Consider the following 6,409-nt stretch of genomic DNA (forward strand, 5'->3'; position numbering starts at 1 on the left):
CTGACTGCAGAGCCCCCGAAGACAAGGCCAGCCCATTCCAGGGAGCAAAGTCACTGTCTTGTGATGAGTGAGCCAGGTCTGAAGGGGGAGGGGGAGGACAACAGACGGAGAGAAGGTCAGGAGAGTACTGGCCTCTGTTGAGCGCCAAGGAAGTGGGGTGGATGCTCTGAGTAACTGGGAGAGGACCCTGGCTAGAGAAAAGTGGCCTGGCTGTGAGCACAGGGGGCTGCCCAAGCCAGAGAAAAGGGAACTGAAAAGGTCCATGGAGACATGAAGAGCGGCCGTGGGGTCCTGAGGCCAGAAAGACCTCCCACCGGCTGCTGGGGGGCGTTAGCCAGGGGGCTCTGGGCTCAGGGGAGCAAGAGGACTTTGGGAGGTTGTGCCGGCTGGTCTCTCTCTGCTGACCTTTTTTTATAAGCCCCAGGGACTGGAGCACAGCAAGCAGAAGCCGCAGGAGCCCCGGGCCTCTGGAGGGAAACCAGAGGGTAGCCTGGGTGTTGATGCTGTCTCCCTAAGTGTCAGAGATGTTTGCTTCGCCACTTCTCACCTGCATGGCGGGGGAGACCCTGCTGAGGCTGGGAGTTTTGTCCTGGGCGTGGAGGCGGGCCGCGTGACGGGACCTGGCACAGCTCCCGGGCTTGGCTCAGGCCCATCAGCCACCAGGGAAAACCCCAAAGGCGCCAGGCCTCTGGCAGGGTGAGCCGCATGGCACTGACCCTGCCGGGGGCAGGAGTCAAGCACTGCTCAGGCTCTCTCTGTGTTGGGGTTGGGAGAGTTTAATGCTCAAAATAGAAACTGCTCCTGGGCATGCAAACACAGTGTGAAAAATGGGGTAAACACAGTCACAGCCTCAGTGCGGAGCTGGTTTTCTGCCTCGTCCCACCTAAGCTAGCTCCCTAAACTTTCTTTCTCCCTCCCTGTTCCTTTCCTCCTCTCCATCCACCCCTGAGAAAAGTCAGTCTCAGGTGACTTAGATGTCAAGCACCTTAGGGTCATTTGGTCAACGCCCTTCTCTTTCAAAACACAAGGGAGAGAGGCCCAGGGGAAGGGGCGTGGTCAAGGCTATGGGCTGATGAGGTCTGTGGCCAATCTAAGACTTTGTTCTCTTGATGGCATTAAGAATTTCATTTCCGGGGACTTCCCTGGTGGCGCAGTGATTAAGAATCCGCTTGCCAATGCAGGGGACACGGGTTCGAGCCCTGGTCCGGGAAGATCCCACATGCCACGGAGCAGCTAAGCCCGTGCGTCACAACTATTGAGCCTGCGCTCTAGAGCCCACGAGCCACAACTACTGAGCCCACGTGCTGCAACTACTGAAGCCCATGAGCCTAGAGCCCGTGCTCCTCAATAAGAGAAGCCACCGCAATGAGAAGCCCGCGCACTGCATCGAAGAGTACCTCCTGCTTGCCTCAAGTAGAGAAAGCCCGCGCGAAACAATGAAGACCCGACACAGCCAAAAATAAAAATGAAAAAAAAATTAAAAAATAAAGAATTTTGGCGCTGGAGTCTGGAATGAATACTGGCTCTACGGCTTTTTAGCTGTGAGCCAGTGTGCAAGTTACTAAATTCTCCATGCTATGATTTCCCATTTGCAACATGTAATTGTAAAAGACCCTGCTTCATAGACTGTGAGGATTAGAGGAGAATGCACCTGCAAAGCACTGAATGCCCCCCACACACTCAGGTCGCTTCTGTCCATTGTTATTGTCTTTGTTGTTGATAGGGCTCTCTGCCTTACGCTTTCTGTATTGCACAAAAATCTTCTTTGTTATGTATGGAGAACATATCGGCTGGCTTCAGATTCTGATGGACTTTGCCATGCTCCCCTTGTCCCAGGATAGACAGTTACATACCTGGTAATATTCTAGTCCTTCTTCTGAAGCTCAACACAAATCTACTTTCCTAGGTCTCCCTCTGAATTCATGTCTCGTGGCACATTGTCTGCAATTTCATTGTAATGCTTATATCTGCCTTATGTCGGCCACACTTCCATCTACGGGGTCAGACAGTAAGCTCGACTCACCCCTTTAGCCCAGCACCTTGCATAGTGCCTGGCCCCCCAGGAAGAGTTTAATGAGTATTTGTTGAGTTAAATGGACTCTTGTCCCCAGCAACCTATTCTCTAAGTTTATACTGGTGCTACTGATCGAAAAGAGAGATGTGTTCCACTTCGGAAAGAGGGACCTGCGATTAGGAGCTGCAAACATCTCACCGAGTTTCCTGGAAACTGGACACTGAAGCGATAGTGGGCTTCCGGCCCCCTCATCCCCACTGTGTACCACGTGCAGCCTCAGACAGAAGCAGCTGTTTAGGGGCAAATGAATCATCACCGGCATTGCCCGTTTACTTGTCATCTTCCCTTCAAAGAGGAATTTGATTTGAGACTCATGAAGGCTTTCAATATCCATTAGGTGGTAAACATTTCATTGGATGGTCTCTTGCACCTGCCCCAGTATACGTCAGTGCACTCCCGCAGTTCTAATGTTCCCAGCTGCCCCAGATCTCTGTCTTAGGTTGTACAAATTTCCCGGATGATCATGCTGTTAAAAAACAAAAACCACACAGCTTATCTTTAGACTTAATATTGGATTCTCCTTGGACCTGCTCTGAAGTCTGGGCACGCACTCCCTGTTAATGTGCCCAGCTGGGCATCCCTGAGGCTTGGAGCTGGCAGGACCCTTAGAAATGACCTCATTCTCTCACGTTACATATGAGGAATGACCCAAGGCCCCAAATCTCAGCAGAGCCCAGTGGGACCATTCTCCTGGCTTCCCGGAAGCTTCTTTTTATAAAGCGTCTTCACCCTTATCATAATGTGAAACTCACAACATAATGTTCCACTGAAATGAAACTTGGCTTCTCTGAATTCCACTTCTCTCCTGTGCAAAGGTCTTGACTTACCAGTTTTTCCTTCTTCTCCAGACGACGATAAAATAACCAGCCAGGCAGATCTCATGGGGGCAGCCCCTAGCCAGCCAATGGGGACAGGCCCTCTTTGTTTCCCAAGAGCAGTAGTTTTTCCTGCCATCGACAGGATGGCAGCTCTAATCTCCAGCTTATCCCAGGGTTTTGAGGGGAAGGTGCAGGCTGGATGACTGACCAGTTTGCAGAGAAAGCTTGAAATTTTGTGCAGGCAGGGGATGGTGCAAGAGGTTCTCCCATTTGGATATATCAAATAGTATGTTTCCTTTGAGAGATCAGTGAGGTGTGGAATGGGGTAGAACACCAGGAAAAGAGGCTCAAGTGTGTTCCCAGGACATATATACCATTGGCAAGGTTTTGGCTCCAGGCTGAGCTGAAAGGGTAGGTGGGACTTCGAGACAATAACATGCAGCCTGCAGAAAGGAGCTGGTAAAAGCTTCCAGAATGGCTGTAGGCACCTGCATTCCAAGAAAGGAGCACTCAAGGACCAGGAGGACCAGGGAGCTGATGCTTACTGAGCCCCTGTCAGCAACCAGGTGCTTTACTTCACTGATAACATAATATTTGACTCTCAGTCAATTCTTGGAGGTAGGTACTTTTATTATTTCTTTTTTACAAATGGAGAAGTGGAGGCTCAGAAGGGTTACACGAGCTCTGGCCACATAGCTGGTGAAAAGCAGATCTAGGGCTCCAGCCTACATCTTGTGCACTTGATGGTCAAAGTTCTCATCAATGCATCCCATTTCTTCATGGTCATGGCACAAAAAATTAGGAGCAAGACTTCTGGACTGGCAGTGCAAGGAGCTCGGGGGACACTCTCCCTACAAACCAACTATTTAACTGGAGGAAATTAAAAGTATCAATTATTTCAAATCTCTGGAAATTGTCCTAAGGGCATGTAGCAAACAGAGAAAAATTCATTCAAGAAAATCTACTAAATCTTGGTGAGAACAGGGAGGGTATATGGCACTTGAACCACTACCCCTTCCCTTATTCCCTCTCAGCTCTATCTCTTGGAAATTATTCCAGGCACTCCACTCTGGGCAGGGATGGCTAATAACATGGGGGCTCCCTCTCCCTCCAGCATTCACTTTACATTACAGTTTTGCCCCAAGCATTTGACAAATCGAATAACCTTTCGTGATAGGATCACTCAACAATGAGGAAATAGAAAGAAACTTCCTCAGCCTTATGAGGACATCTACAAAAACCTAGGTATCATCATATTCAATGGTGAAAGAATGCTTTCCCCAAGAATCAGGAACAAGATAAGGATATCTGCTCTTGTTCTATTCACTGTTGTACTGGTGGTGGTAGCCAGGGAAATCAGGCAAGAAAGAGAAATAAAAGGCTTCAAAGGACTCTATCAAGAAAGTGAAGAGGCAACCTATAGAATGGGAAAAAATATTTGCAAATAATGTAACTGGTAAAAGTCTAGTATACAGAATATGTTAAAAACCCTTACGATTCAAAATAAAAGGGCAAATAAACCAATTTTTTTTAAGGGGCAAAGCATTTGAATGGACATTTCTCAAAGAAGATATATAAATGGTCAATAATTACATGAAAGGTTGCCCCAAACCATTAGTCATTAGGGAAATGCATATCAAAACCATAATTAATGAATGACTATAATAAAAAAGTCAGACAATAACAAATGTTGGTGAAGATGTGAAGAAATCAGAACACTCATACACTGTTGATGGTAAATGGTGCAGCCCCTTCAGAAAACTGGTGGTTTCTCAAGAAGTTAAACACCGATTTACCACTTGACCAAGCAATTCAACCCCTAAGTATATATCAAGGAAATGACTATATATGTCCACCCAGAAACTTGTACATGAAAATGTTCATAGCAGCATTATTCATAATAGACACAAAATGGAAACAATCCAAACGTCCATCAACAGATGAATGGATAAACACAAGTAGTATAACCATATAATTGACTATTATACAACCATGAAAAGGAATAAAATAAAGATACATGTTACAACATGGGTGAACCTTGAGAACTTTATGCTAAGTGAATAAAGCAAGTCACAAAAGACCACATATTACAATACAGGATTCGAATGACATGAAATGTCCAGAATAGGAAAATCTATAAAGACAGAAAGTAGATTAGTGGTTGCTTAGCATAGGAGTGGATTGGAGTGGAGAATAATTGCTAACGGGTAACAGGCTTTTCTTAGGGGCGATGAAAATGTTGTGATCTTAGATTGTGGTGAGGTCGATCATGAATATAATAAAGGACATTCAATTATACACTTTGGTGAATTTTATGGTACTTGAATTGTATCTCAACCAAGTTATTTTAAAAACTAAAAAGATACTTTCAGACTGGTGGGAGAGAGATTGGAACACTGGGTGACCCCCCAGGGCATGGCTCCTCGTGATTGGCGGTCCACTATGGCTCTCTAAGCTGGAGGGTGGCATCTACACCCTTTCCAGGCTCAAGCCCTGGAATCTGGATTTGAGACCTGCATTGGCCTTGCCCTGGAGATAAGCCTTGGTGATGTTTTCTGTTTCCTTACTTTGGGGTTTCCTCACTGAGAGGTCTCCACAGCAATAGGAACATGCACTCACACCGACTTGGGTGATTTGTAATCTGAAAAGCACTTTCCCCATCTTTCTTGGAGGACTCATTGCACCCATCCTGAGAGAAGTGCTGTTATTCCCACTTACTAGGGGAGCCTGAAACCAGAGAAGTGAAGGGGCTTGGCCCAGGTCAATCAATGTGTTAAGGGCAGATTTAACGATCCCCAGGCCAGGGTTCTACTTCCAACAGCTCTGTTCTACGTCTGCGCAACATCTGCTCTGCCTTCTGCTGACAAAGGAAGGCGGGCTACAACAAGGTCAGCCCTTCTAGTCTGTTTCTCAGCAAGGATGGGTGTCATTACACATTTGCAGGGATAGCAGTAGCTAAGGATGTGGTTGTAGCATCTTGGGCTGAGAATCAAACAGAGACACGTGGTAGTCGCCTGCTTTTGAGGAAGGTGCCACTTTCTTGCCTGGTCCACTGACAGAGACGAGGGCTCTGGTGTCTTGAATGATCTCACCCAGACCCTTTTTTCGGGAGAGGGGGTGGGGTCAGCGATAAGAGTGTGGAAGAGCTTTACTTTGTTAACCTAGGTAAGCTCATAATCGCCTCAGCCTCTATTGCAGCATACCCAGCAGACTCCCTTAACTGATGGCAGCCACCAGGAAGCCTAGATGTCTCAGAATCACACGCGTATCACCCAGAACTCCCAATGCCCGCCTCACCTCTAAGACACATCCCAAACGCTGCTATAGCAGAGGTGTTTATTAAATGGGGTCTGAAAGCTCGGACATTATGCTTCCCAGTTTGCTTCCTGCAGCCTACTCACCTATCCAGCTCTGCTGACTCGGGCTGAGAATGGGGCAGGGCCGTCGGGTTCCCCAGAGGCCTGTGCCACGAGGGTGTCTGTGCCCATCGTATCCTCCTCTCCACGTGACAGGCGGG

This window comes from Delphinapterus leucas, chromosome 16, assembly GCF_059928025.1.
Source record: "Delphinapterus leucas isolate spDelLeu-1000000601 "Yukka" chromosome 16, BTC_Dleu_Yukka2, whole genome shotgun sequence".
NCBI classification, from domain to species: Eukaryota; Metazoa; Chordata; class Mammalia; order Artiodactyla; family Monodontidae; genus Delphinapterus; species Delphinapterus leucas.